We start from the raw sequence: 14617 nt of genomic DNA, 5'->3' as shown, positions 1-14617 counted from the left end.
CCAAGGATTTCTACTAGCCCTCGTCTTTTTACGTACTTGATCCTCTGCTGCTTTCACAATTTCATCCCTCAAAGCTACCCATTCGTCTTCTACTGTATTTCTTTCCCCCATTCCTGTCAATTGTTCCCATATGCTCTCACTGAAAGTCTGTACAACCTCTGGTTTGGTCAGTTTATCCAGGTCCCATCTCCTTAAATTCCCACCTTTTCGCAGTTTCTTCAGTTTTAATCTACAGGTCATAACCAATAGATTGTGGTCAGTGTCCACATCTGCCCCTGGAAATGTCTTACAATTTAAAACCTAGTTCCTAAATCTCTGTCTTACCATTAGATAATCTATCTGAAACCTGCCAGTATCTCTAGGCTTCTTCCATGTATACAGCCTTCTTTTATGATTCTTGAACCAAGTGTTAGCTATGATTAAGTTGAGCTCTGTGCAAAATTCTATCAGGCGGCTTCCTCTTTCATTTCTTAGCCCAAATCCATATTCACCTTACGTTTCCTTCTCTCCCTTTTCCTACTACCGAATTCCAGTCACCCATGACTATTAAATTTTCGTCATCCTTCACTACCTGAATAATTTCTTTAATTTCATCATACATTTCTTCAATTTCTTCGTCATCTGCAGAGCTAGTTGGCATATAAACTTGTACTACTGTAGTAGGCGTGGGCTTCATATCTATCTTGGCCACAATAATGCGTTCACTATGCTGTTTGTAGTAGCTTACCCGCATTCCTATTTTCCTATTCATTATTAAACCTACTCCTGCATTACCCCTATTTGATTTTGTGTTTATAACCCTGTAGTCACCTGACCAGAAGTCTTGTTCCTCCTGCCACCGAACTTCACTAATTCCCACTATATCTAACTTTAACCTATCCATTTACCTTTTTAAATTTTCTATCCTACCTCCCCGATTAAGGGATCTGACATTCCACGCTCCGATCCGTAGAACGCCAGTTTTCTTTCTCCTGATAACGACATCCTCTTGAGTAGTCCCCGCCCGGAGATCCGAATGGGGGACTATTTTACCTCCGGAATATTTTACCCAAGAGGACGCCATCATCATTTAACCATACAGGAAAGCTGCATGCCCTCGGGAGAAATTACGGCCGTAGTTTCCCCTTGCTTTCAGCCGTTCGCAGTACCAGCACAGCAAGGCCGTTTTGGTTAGTGTTACAAGGCCAGATCAGTCAATCATCCAGACTGTTGCCCCTGCAACTACTGAAAAGGCTGCTGCCCCTCTTCAGGAACCACACGTTTGTCTGGCCTCTCAACAGATACCCCTCCGTTGTGGTTGCACCTACGGTACGGCTATCTGTATCGCTGAGGCACACTAGCCTCCCCACCAACAGTAAGGTCCATGGTTCGGGGGGGGGGGGGGGGGGGGGAGCTTACCGACAGTTATTCCTCACACGCGCCGTTTGCGAGTGGAACAGGGTAGGGAGATCTGTTAGTTGCATCCGACACACACCATTAGATGGCTTGCGGAGTATGACGTAGATGTAGATTGGTGTACTCACCAGACGGAGAGCCTGCGTGGGGTCGTACAGCTTGCAGCGCAGGAAACGCAGCAGATACCAGTCCTCCAGGCAGCTGAGTTCCACGTCGGGACGCTCTGAAACGAGCAAGTCACAGGCGTCAGAACCACCACAACATAAAAATGGTGCAGCATTTTTGTCTGGAAGGTTCCGAGTCCTTAGTTCCTTCGAACACACTAAGTGGTTTTACCTGTTGGGTCTAAAGCAGTGGTCGCCCAATTCTTTTGCTCTAAGGCCAATACCACATTGTGTGGTGACACGGGGCACCATGTTTACCAATCTTATTATTAACTGGTAAACTACCTAAATTAGTATGTTACCTGCTCTCTATATAATAGATATGGTAAGGACGTGATAAGCTAGCCGCCGGCCGACCAAGTACTGATCGTTAAAAGTCGACACCATTCGGAACACTTCGTGTGGACTAGAGATGGGTCATTCGCGAACATACGGGTCCAAAGGAACGGTTCATCAAGATGAACGGAACGAGCGATTAACGAAGTCTAAGGAACGGTCTTTCATAGTTCACTTCGGTCGCGACTTTCCACTGACAGTTGACGGGAACGGGAAACGGTCGGTCTCGTTCCCGCAACGACACGGCGGCTGGTCTCGTTCCAGCCTCGGTCCCGTTCCCATTTGTCTCGGTCTCGCTCGGCCGGACTCGTCCTTCTTCGCGTGGCCACTCATAGCAGTTCCACTGCCGACTGCTCATAGTTCAGTTTAGAGTAGTTCGCTTCGTTCGCTGCGCACGCCCATTCTATATCTGCTTCAAACCTTTTTTGACCTCTGAACTTCTGGTTCTTTTCGTATTCTATTCAGCGTCCATGACCGGTAATTAAAATGTATTTTATAATTACGTAAATTACATAAAATTACGTGGTATGTAATACATACATCTTTTCAGGTAACAAAACGACATATTAGCTTATTCACTATTTCGATAAACAGCAGAAGAAATACTTGCAAAAAGGCAAGATTTTTTGTTATTACACATGCAAAGGAAGTCAGCACGGCACGTAAGAGTGACCATTTTCCGTCCTTTTTTTTTTTTTAATACAGTTTAAAAGTGATTATTGTTATGGAAGGCAGACAGACTTACAACCGAATGAAGTCCGCGTTCCACAATCGAATGTCTGGTATCACATTTTGTAAAGAGAGTATGATAACTTCTACAATATTATTTCAGTGGTACAGGGTGGCGCACGAAAAATCGGCCCCGAGTACCAGACTGCTCATTGTCGTCTACCAATCATCATCTATTGTTCCGAAGTTGTTGTTTGCATTAGCTTATTTGTTATTTTTTCACTGCCTAATTATTACATGTTTATCTATTCTGCTCGTAGCGGTCAACAAATCGCGCGTAATTGGCGAGCAGTCTGTACTCGGGGCCGGTTTTTCGTAAGCCATTTTACACCAGTTCACTGCGATCAGCCACATAACTACAGTTGGCTAAACGAGAGGTTTTGCAGAATTACGAAAATTACAAGTGTGCGAGAATTCTGTTATGAATAAAAACTCTGTACTCGAGGGCGGAGACAAGTGCCCCCTCTTGGTGCCTTCCATCTTCAGTCACCTATGCTATTAATTTTCAATTTTTCATGAGAACCGTATACCAAGCGCAAATGATCAGTGAACGAGTAAAAATGAACGGTTCCCAAAATAGAGCGATCACCAGTGGACTAGTTCCCAAGCATGAACGAGTTTGTCCATCTCTAGTGTCGACTGTTTTCTGTTTCAGAGTGCTGGCAACCTCAGTGACCCCAGAGTTCTGTCACTGAAAATGCCTAACGAAATGTTACGTTGTCAGTGTGTGCGGATTGTTAATTGTTTACCAGAAGTAACTGTACTTATACTTGAATACATTATGGACTATGAGATCCGATCATAAATGTTAAGCGAATACATTGAATAACATTTTTTATGCGTTGTATTACAACAGCCTTGTTAATTTATTGTTCCTTGCTACAGATAAATACCGCATTTGAAGCAAGCTCCAACCACGTCGTAGTGGAGAAGGGAGTCAGATACTCCTAAACTGAAGCCGCCATTTGCAAAGACGAATATGGATGCTAACCTAGTGACTTGAAGGGTACGAGAGATAACAAACGGAAACTGAACAATAAAATAAAATGATGTTTACTACTGAAATGGTGTTGGCCGGGAGGCCCCATGCGGCTGATTTCGGCCCCCGTATTGCAAGTCCTTTTTGGTTGACGCCACTTCGGCGACTTGAGAGTCAATGATGATGAAAGACACACAACACCCAGTCATCACGAGGCAGAGAAAATCCCTGACCACGCCGGGAATCGAAACCGAGACCCCGCGCGTAGGAAACGAGAACGCTACCGCAAGACCACGAGCTACGGATACTAGAGAATAATCATGGCATTTAAATGAATACACTTCCCGAGTCTGCAGTCCTAGTACACACAGAAATCCCCAGGTTACAGTCCCGTAGCACTCCACTACATCTACATCTACATCAACATGACTACTCTGCAATTCACATTTAAGTGCTTGGCAGAGGGTTCGTCGAACCACAATCATACTATCTCTCTACCATTCCACTCCCGAACAGCGCGCGGGAAAAACGAACACCTAAACCTTTCTGTTCGAGCTCTGATTTCTCTTATTTTATTTTGATGATCATTCCTACCTATGTAGGTTGGGCTCAACAAAATATTTTCGCATTCGGAAGAGTAAGTTGATGACTGAAATTTCGTAAATAGATCTCGCCGCGACGAAAAACGTCTTTGCTGTAATGACTACCATCCCAATTCGCGTATCATATCTGCCACACTCTCTCCCCTACTACGTGATAATACAAAAAGGGCTGCCCTTTTTTGCACCCTTTCGATGTCCTCCGTCAATCCCACCTGGTAAGGATCCCACACCGCGCAGCAATATTCTAACAGAGGACAAACAAGTGTAGTGTAAGCTGTCTCTTTAGTGGACTTGTTGCATCTTCTAAGTGTCCTGCCAATGAAACGCAAGCTTTGGCTCGTGTTCCCCACAATATTATCTATGTGGTCTTTCCAACTGAAGTTGTTCGTAATTTTAACACCCAGGTACTTAGTTGAATTGACAGTCTTGAGAATTGTACTATTTATCGAGTAATCGAATTCCAACGGATTTCTTTTGGAACTCATGCGGATCACCTCACACTTTTCGTTATTTAGCGTCAACTGCCACCTGCCACACCATACAGCAATCTTTTCTAAATCGCTTTGCAACTGATACTGGTCTTCGGATGACCTTACTAGACGGTAAATTACAGCATCATCTGCGAACAACCTAAGAGAACTGCTCAGATTGCCACCCAGGTCATTTATATAGATCAGGAACAGCAGAGGTCCCAGGACGCTTCCCTGGGGAACACCTGATATCACTTCAGTTTTACTCGATGATTTGCCGTCTATTACTACGAACTGCGACCTTCCTGACAGGAAATCACGAATCCAGTCGCACAACTGAGACGATACCCCATAGGCCCGCAGCTTGATTAGAAGTCGCTTGTGAGGAACGGTGTCAAAAGCTTTCCGGAAATCTTGAAATACGGAATCAACTTCAGATCCCCTGTCGATAACGGCCATTATTTCGTGCGAATAAAGAGCTAGCTGCGTTGCACAAGAATGATGTTTTCTGAAACCATGCTGATTACGTATCAATAGATCGTTCCCTTCGAGGTGATTCATAATGTTTGAATACAGTATATGCTCCAAAACCCTACTGCAAACCGACGTCAATGATATAGGTCTGTAGTTAGATGGATTACTCCTACTACCCTTCTTAAACACTGGTGCGACCTGCGCAATTTTCCAATCTGTAGGTACAGATCTATCGGTGAGCGAGCGATTGTATATGAGTGCTAAGCAGGGAGCTATTGTATCAGCGTAATCTGAAAGGAACCTAATCGGTATACAATCTGGCCTGAAGACTTGCCCGTATCAAGCGATTTGAGTTGCTTCGCAACCCCTAAAGTATCTACTTCTAAGAAACTCATGCTAGCAGCTGTTCGTGTTTCAAATTCTGGAATATTCCATTCATCTTCCCTGGTGAAGGAATTTCGGAAAACTGCGTTCAATAACTCCGCTTTAGCGGCACAGTCGTCGGTAACAGCACCATCGGCACTGCGCAGCGAAGGTATTGACTGCGTCTTGCCGCTTGTGTACTTTACATACGACCAGAATTTCTTCGGATTTTCTACCAAATTTCGAGACAATGTTTCGTTGTGGAACCTATTAAAGGCATCTCACATTGAAATCCGTGCCAAATTTCGCGCGTCTGTAAATTTTAGCCAATCTTCGGGATTTCGCGTTCTTCTGAACTTCGCATGCTTTTTCCGTTGCCTCTGCAACAGAGTTCGGACCTGTTTTGTGTACCACGGGGGATCAGTTCCATCTCTTACCAATTTATGAGGTATGAATCTGTCAATTGCTGTTGCTACTATATCTTTGAATTTGAGCCACATCTCGTCTACATTTGCAGTGTCAGTTCGGAAGGAATGGAGATTGTCTCTTAGGAAGGCTTCTAGTGACACTTTATCCGCTTTTTTAAATAAAATTATTTTGCGTTTATTTCTGGTGGATTTGGAAGAAACGGTATTGAGCCTAGCTATAACGACCTTGTGATCACTAATCCCTGTATCAGTCATGATGCTCTCTATCAGCTCTGGATTGTTTGTGGCTAAGAGGTCAAGTGTGTTTTCGCAACCATTTACAATTTGCGTGGGTTCGTGGACTAACTGCTCGAAATAATTTTCGGAGAAATCATTTAGGACAATCTCGGAAGATGTTTTCTGCCTACCACCGGTTTTGAACAGGTATTTTTGCCAACATATCGAGGGAAGGTTGAAGTCCCCACCAACTATAACCGTATGAGTGGGGTATTTATTTGTTACGAGACTCAAATTTTCTCTGAACTCTTCCGCAACTGTATCATCAGAATCTGGTAGAAGGAGCCAATTATTAACTTAGTTCGGCTGTTAAGTATAACCTCCACCCATACCAATTCGCACAGAGTATCTACTTCGACTTCACTACAAGATAAACCACTATCGACAGACACAAACACTCCACCACCAATTCTGCCTACTCTATCTTTCCTGAACACCGTCTGAGACTTCGTAAAAATTTCTGCAGAACTTATTTCAGGCTTTAGCCAGCTTTCTGTACCTATAACGATTTCAGCTTCTGTGCTTTCTATTAGCGCTTGAAGCTCAGGGACTTTCCCAGCACAACTACAACAATTTACAACTACACTAGAGGAATGAAAGTCGATGGTGCGATAAAAAATCTTTATTCTGCATTTTAATTGGACACGGAGCAACCATTCATTCAGAGTTAGTGGAAATGTTCGTCAACAATGTATCAATGACACAAGGGGAAAGTGGCGCAGCTGATTCCAGTGTCCTCAGATTAGTCTGAATAACATAAAACTAAGCAGCAGACAATCTCTGAAGAATCAGGAATAGAATGGGAGGCGGAGGCCTTGGTGCTCGAAGACAAGGGATCACAAACGGGATGACAGTGGAGAACTTCGAAATTTATTCGCTGACTGCGAATTCCTTGACAAAACCTGTATTAGGTATCACTCTACCGCCCAAAATTGGCGTGATGAAAATCTGAGCCCGACCATGATTCGACCCGGATTTTCCACTTTATTGCGACCGATTTCCGTAACTACTTCGGCATCTGTGCACGCTCCCTACCCAAACCTCCATATGTCATACTGTCTACATCCTTACGTCGTAGTCCACTAAATTAATTACGTAATGCCCGCAATGCTCGTAAATTTGCGAGCATTACGTGATTAATTTAGTGGACTACGACGTAAGGATGTAGACAATATGACATATGGAGGTTTGGGTGGGGAGCTTGTGCAGATAGCCGAAGTAGTTACGGCGATCGCTTGCAATAAAGTGGGGAATCCGGGTTCGAATCCTGATCGGGCTCAAATTTTCGTTGTACCAGTTTTGGTAATACAACTATTGTCAAGGAATTCGCGAATAAATGGTGGTTCAAATGGCTCTGAGCACTATGGGACTCAACATCTGAGGTCATCAGTCCCCTAGAACTTAGAACTACTTAAGCCTAACTAACCTAAGGACATCACACACAGCCATGCCCGAGGCAGGATTCGAACCTGCGACCGTAGCGGTCACGCGGTTACAAACTGAAGCGCCTAGAACGGCACGGCCACACCGGTCGGCCCGCGAATAAATGTCGAAATATTTCTTACAGATGTGGATCGTTAGCAGTGCCTGTTCTTTCAGACATGGTTGTAAGACAGTGGAAAAAGTGAAAACCAGTCCCAGATCAGCTTTAATATGGTGTACGACATTTTTGAATACGACAAAGATTCCGACGTTATCCACTATGTCGTGTTGTCAATTTGCATTACAATTAATAGCGAAACTGACATTGGTAGAAGCATACAGTAATAGAGGTAAAGAGGTTCCAGTAAAAATGTAATCGCAAATGAACCATTTGCGAGGTACTAGAGAATGTGTCGTTACAAGCCTCCACTGACATCAGTATGAAATATAATCATAGTGTATATGAATTTTCGACGTAAAATTTTGCATTAATGAGTCTCTTGATTGGGCTCAAATTTCAGCTATGGTTCTTGGTTCAGGAGTGTGGAACATGCATGACAGGCAACAGCATATTTGGCTGTTAGCGTAAGATGCCTAACACTGATAAGTTGAAGAGGGACTGTATATTGGTTTCCAAGATTACCTGACCATAATCCTCTGGCTTTTTCAAGTTTGGGGTTATCTCAAACGTAAAATGTACAGCACTCCCATTGATATGGATGACGAATTGAAGCAGCGAATCCTAGGGTCATACGGGGTGATCTGGTGTAGCTTGAAAGATTTCATAGCCCATTATAGAGGCGGTTGCAGTATTGGATACAAATGCGAGCAGGACACGTGGAACACCTCGTTAAACACATACGAGAGTACAGTAAACTGTGATACGCAGCGTGCTGAAGTGGTACTTTATTTCTTCTTGAAACAGGTCACGTATGAAATTTACGGTACAGTTAGAAGGGGACTTGGTAGTAAAATTTTAGATTTCAAATATATTTGTATTAACTAGGACAACATTTCATACTGAAGTCAGTGATGGATGGTAACCTCACAATGGCCGTTATTTTATTTTTTATTTATTTATTTCCCCCCATGAACCATGGACCTTGCCGTTGGTGGGGAGGCTTGCGTGCCTCAGCGATACAGATAGCCGTACCGTAGGTGCAACCACAACGGAGGGATATCTGTTGAGAGGCCAGACAAACATGTGGTTCCTGAAGAGGGGCAGCAGCCTTTTCAGTAGTTGCAAGGGCAACAGTCTGGATGATTGACTGATCTGGCCTTGTAACAATAACCAAAACAGCCTTGCTGTGCTGGTACTGCGAACGGCTGAAAGCAAGGGGAAACTACAGCCGTAATTTTTCCCGAGGGCATGCAGCTTTACTGTATGATTACATGATGATGGCGTCCTCTTGGGTAAAATATTCCGGAGGTAAAATAGTCCCCCATTCGGATCTCCGGGCGGGGACTACTCAAGAGGATGTCGTTATCAGGAGAAAGAAAACTGGCGTTCTACGGATCGGAGCGTGGAATGTCAGATCCCTTAATCGGGCAGGTAGGTTAGAAAATTTAAAAAGGGAAATGGATAGGTTGAAGTTAGATATAGTGGGAATTAGTGAAGTTCGGTGGCAGGAGGAACAAGACTTCTGGTCAGGTGACTACAGGGTTATAAACACAAAATCAAATAGGGGTAATGCAGGAGTAGGTTTAATAATGAATAGGAAAATAGGAATGCGGGTAAGCTACTACAAACAGCATAGTGAACGCATTATTGTGGCCAAGATAGATACGAAGCCCACGCCTACTACAGTAGTACAAGATTATATGCCAACTAGCTCTGCAGATGACGAAGAAATTGAAGAAATGTATGATGAAATAAAAGAAATTATTCAGATTGTGAAGGGAGACGAAAATTTAATAGTCATGGGTGACTGGAATTCGAGTGTAGGAAAAGGGAGAGAAGGAAACGTAGTAGGTGAATATGGATTGGGGGACAGAAATGAAAGAGGAAGCCGCCTGGTCGAATTTTGCACAGAGCACAACATAATCATAACTAACACTTGGTTTAAGAATCATGAAAGAAGGTTGCATACATGGAAGAACCCTGGAGATACTAAAAGGTATCAGATAGATTATATAATGGTAAGACAGAGATTTAGGAACTAGGTTTTAAATTGTAAGACATTTCCAGGGGCAGATGTGGACTCTGACCACAATCTATTGGTTATGACCTGTAGATTAAAACTGAAGAAACTGCAAAAAGGTGGGAATTTAAGGAGATGGGACCTGGATAAACTAAAAGAACCAGAGGTTGTACAGAGATTCAGGGAGAGCATAAGGGAGCAATTGACAGGAATGGGGGAAATAAATACAGTAGAAGAAGAATGGGTAGCTTTGAGGGATGAAGTAGTGAAGGCAGCAGAGGATCAAGTAGGTAAAAAGACGAGGGCTAGTAGAAATCCTTGGGTAACAGAAGAAATATTGAATTTAATTGATGAAAGGAGAAAATATAAAAATGCAGTAAATGAAGCAGGCAAAAAGGAATATAAACGTCTCAAAAATTAGATCGACAGGAAGTGCAAAGTGGCTAAGCAGGGATGGCTAGAGGACAAATGTAAGGATGTAGAGGCCTATCTCACTAGGGGTAAGATAGATACCGCCTACAGGAAAATTAAAGAGACCTTTGGATATAAGAGAACGACTTGTATGAATATCAAGAGCTCAGATGGAAACCCAGTTCTAAGCAAAGAAGGGAAAGCAGAAAGGTGGAAGGAGTATATAGAGGGTCTATACAAGGGCGATGTACTTGAGGACAATATTATGGAAATGGAAGAGGATGTAGATGAAGATGAAATGGGAGATATGATACTGCGTGAAGAGTTTGACAGAGCACTTAAAGACCTGAGTCGAAACAAGGCCCCCGGAGTAGACAATATTCCATTGGAACTACTGACGGCCGTGGGAGAGCCAGTCCTGACAAAACTCTACCATCTGGTGAGCAAGATGTATGAAACAGGCGAAATACCCTCAGACTTCAAGGAGAATATAATAATTCAAATCCCAAAGAAAGCAGGTGTTGACAGATGTGAAAATTACTGAACTATCAGCTTAATAAGTCACAGCTGCAAAATACTAACACGAATTCTTTACAGACGAATGGAAAAACTAGTAGAAGCCAACCTCGGGGAAGATCAGTTTGGATTCCGTAGAAACACTGGAACACGTGAGGCAATACTGACCTTACGACTTATCTTAGAAGAAAGATTAAGGAAAGGCAAACCTACGTTTCTAGCATTTGTAGACTTAGAGAAAGCTTTTGACAATGTTGACTGGAATATTCTCTTTCAAATTCTAAAGGCGGCAGGGGTAAAATACAGGGAACGAAGGGCTATTTACAATTTGTACAGAAACCAGATGGCAGTTATAAGAGTCGAGGGACATGAAAGGGAAGCAGTGGTTGGGAAGGGAGTAAGACAGGGTTGTAGCCTCTCCCCGATGTTGTTCAATCTGTATATTGAGCAAGCAGTAAAGGAAACAAAAGAAAAATTCGGAGTAGGTATTAAAATTCATGGAGAAGAAGTAAAAACTTTGAGGTTCGCCGATGACATTGTAATTCTGTCAGAGACAGCAAAGGACTTGGAAGAGCAGTTGAATGGAATGGACAGTGTCTTGAAAGGAGGATATAAGATGAACATCAACAAAAGCAAAACAAGGATAATGGAATGTAGTCTAATTAAGTCAGGTGATGCTGAAGGAATTAGATTAGGAAATGAGGCACTTAAAGTAGTAAAGGAGTTTTGCTATTTGGGGAGCAAAATAACTGATGATGGTCGAAGTAGAGAGGATATAAAATGTAGGCTGGCAATGGCAAGGAAAGCGTTTCTGAAGAAGAGAAATTTGTTAACATCCAGTATTGATTTAAATGTCAGGAAGTCATTTCTGAAAGTATTTGTATGGAGTGTAGCCATGTATGGAAGTGAAACATGGACGATAAATAGTTTGGACAAGAATAGAATAGAAGCTTTCGAAATGTGGTGCTACAGAAGAATGCTGAAGATTAGATGGGTAGATCACATAACTAATGAGGAAGTATTGAATAGGATTGGGGAGAAGAGAAGTTTGTGGCACAACTTGACCAGAAGAAGGGATCGGTTGGTAGGACATGTTCTGAGGCATCAAGGGATCACCAATTTAGTATTGGAGGGCAGCATGGAGGGTAAAAATCGTAGAGGGAGACCAAGAGATGAATACACTAAGCAGATTCAGAAGGATGTAGGTTGCAGTAGGTACTGGGAGATGAAAAAGCTTGCACAGGATAGAGTAGCATGGAGAGCTGCATCAAACCAGTCTCAGGACTGAAGACCACAACAACATTTATTTATTTAATCCTTTTTCAGCCCGACCAGATTAGGGCCTTAAGGCTGTCTCTTAGATTTGACTAGGGACAACAAACATGAAAAATATTACATACCAAACTCGGTAATAATAATTTGCATTATTAACAAAATGTAATAATTTGCAATAATATAATAATAATTGTAATAATAATAGTAACACTGTTATTAATAATAACAAAATAACGGATGCATTAAGAATGATATTTATTCGATTAGCACTTTTGAAGCCTTGTTTGGTGCTAGGATAAGTGGAAGGGATAATGAAAGAGAAGAGGATTGAAATGAAACTGGCAGTGACTCCTAGAAGAGAACATCAGTAAAGAATTCTGTAGACAAAGAGAGGGAAAAGTGGTGGGGACGGAAGGTTGATGAGAGTGACCTGCACGAAGAGACAGCTATTGTGACAGAAGGTTTGACGTTAGCTGTCTTTTGAGGTTTGAAAGTATTTTAATTTCTCTAAAATTTTGAGGAAAATTGTTCCAAAGTCAGGTTCGTGATGCAGAAAATGATTTAGAGAACATGGCAATGTTGTGCAGAGCTACAAAGAGGATTATACGTTGCTGAAAACGGGTATTTATGCTGCATTGTTCAGATAGTGGCGTAAGGGTTGAAGATAAATAGGGAGTTCAATGATTGAGAAGACGACGCAGCAAAAATAGGGTATGATAATTGTTCATAGGCAGCAGTGATACAGTCGAAGTAGCGTACATCACAAATGTATCGCTCGTAAGCATTCATCGCCACTTCCAGTCGACGTGAGCTCTCATACGAAAGTCCTTCGAGAATACGATCACCATAATCAAGGATGTGGAGTGTTAGGGACTCTACGAGTTTCCTTTCAAGCTCGCAAACGTCTCGCTTGCGAACCCGTGTGTACTGGAAGATTCTTGCTTTTATTATCATATGATTTCACTCGGGTCAGTTTTTGTTATTAATTATGATACAGCCTGTGTGTTGCTAAAGAGGAACGACTGTGTAACAGTCACTTGGGCTACTCCCGATATAACCTCTAAACAGTCGATTGCGTCCCATTAAGAACAACGTCTTGAGTTCTATCTGCTAGGAAGGACTGAATCTAATTACAAATCTGATTAAATAATCGATAAGCTTGCATTTTGTTCACTAAATGACAGCACGGAACTGTGTCGAAACCTATCAAAGAGACAAGGAAAACAGAATCAACTTGGACGTCTCATGGGCGAGATCTCTGCGGAATCCATGTAGATTTTTATAGAGGAGATTTTTCTTCCCCAGTCGTCATAATACGTGAACTAAAAACATTTGCCACTATGAAACAACAGAATGACATCAGCGGTATAGTCGTACAATTATGTGAATGAGCCCGAAGAACCTTCTTCAAAGTGGGAACGGCCTGACCTTTATCCCAGTCGCTTAGTGTCATTAGTTGCTCTAGCGAAGTCCAGAAACTGCTGCAAGAATGAGAGCAAGCTCTTTCTCATCCAGTCCAGATGCCTTTCCATTGTTGTGCATCTACAATCGCCCAAACGCAACGAATGACATTAAACTAACAGCTGAGCCTTATTTCCCCATTCCAAAGGTAAGTCAACCCCCCCTCACAAATCCCTCCAGTTCTCCACACAGAGACATGTACACACAAGAAATCTCACTGGAGTTATATAACGGTGACGAAATTCTCGACTACCACTAAGGTTCGCACGAAGGAAGTAAGATTATAGTTAAACGTTCCATCGACGACGTGGTCATTAGCGACGGCGCACAAACTCGAAAGAACCCTCCCGGAATTTCCCTCTAGCGGTTTAAGGAAACCACAGAGTATTTAAAAAGCTGTGGCTAAACCGAGATTTAAACTGCCGACCTCCCGGATGCGAGTCTAATTTCTTAACAACAGCACCACCTCCAAGAACCGGTGAAGATATTAGCGTTCAGCAGCGACCTCAAGCACGGAAACAGGTTGACTTTGAACTTCCCCTTGCCGAAACGTGTTTGTCACACCGACCAAAGCTAATTCTAATTACGATCAAACTGCCAACTACCTATGTGACAAAAACTACATTAAATCAGAGAAAACATTTGTTCCACTTTTCAAGATCCGTTGCGCAACGGTGGCTGAGAGGTCGTTTTATTTGCTGCTGGAAATAATCTTGCGGTTTTTTTCTTTTTTTAGTCATCGGTCTTCTGGCTGGTTTATTGCGGCCAAGCACGAATTATTCTCCTGTGCCATCCTTTTCATCTCACAGTGGCGCTCGCAGCATACGTTCTCTCTACGTAATGGACAGAATTTAGTAAGTATGGTTTTTCTTACTTTCTATCAGCAAATTAAAATTTATTGTTCACTTATAAACCGAATCAACATCATTAACATTATTTCAGATCATTTACCTGTAATTAACAGAAAAAATTATAATTAGCTGGAAAACCTGATGTTGTGAACCAACATACTGTCGTAAAGTTGAGCAAAACTTACAATTCCATTCTCGTGATTGCATAATTACATTTCCATAGAAATGTCAGGAGAAATATCCATGCCATAATTAAACCAATAGTTAATTAGAAAAAATCGTCAATTTCAACTACCTAATAACTGACTTTTGGGACCTTTATTA

At 42.3% G+C, this 14617-nt stretch overlaps 1 long non-coding RNA gene across 1 annotated transcript in view; it reads right to left on the bottom strand.

Moving 5' to 3' along the window:
• Positions 1–14617, bottom strand: part of LOC124777910 — a 166565-nt gene that overhangs the window by 67342 nt on the left and 84606 nt on the right. The window contains exon 2 of the long non-coding RNA XR_007015799.1: positions 1524–1618. This is a non-coding gene — a long non-coding RNA (uncharacterized LOC124777910). The remainder of the gene's footprint in view (positions 1–1523; positions 1619–14617) is intronic.

Source organism: Schistocerca piceifrons, chromosome 2 (assembly GCF_021461385.2).
Source record: "Schistocerca piceifrons isolate TAMUIC-IGC-003096 chromosome 2, iqSchPice1.1, whole genome shotgun sequence".
Classification (NCBI taxonomy): Eukaryota; Metazoa; Arthropoda; class Insecta; order Orthoptera; family Acrididae; genus Schistocerca; species Schistocerca piceifrons.
Note: the sequence above shows the minus strand (reverse complement) of the source record. Positions and strands in the feature narration are given on the sequence as shown.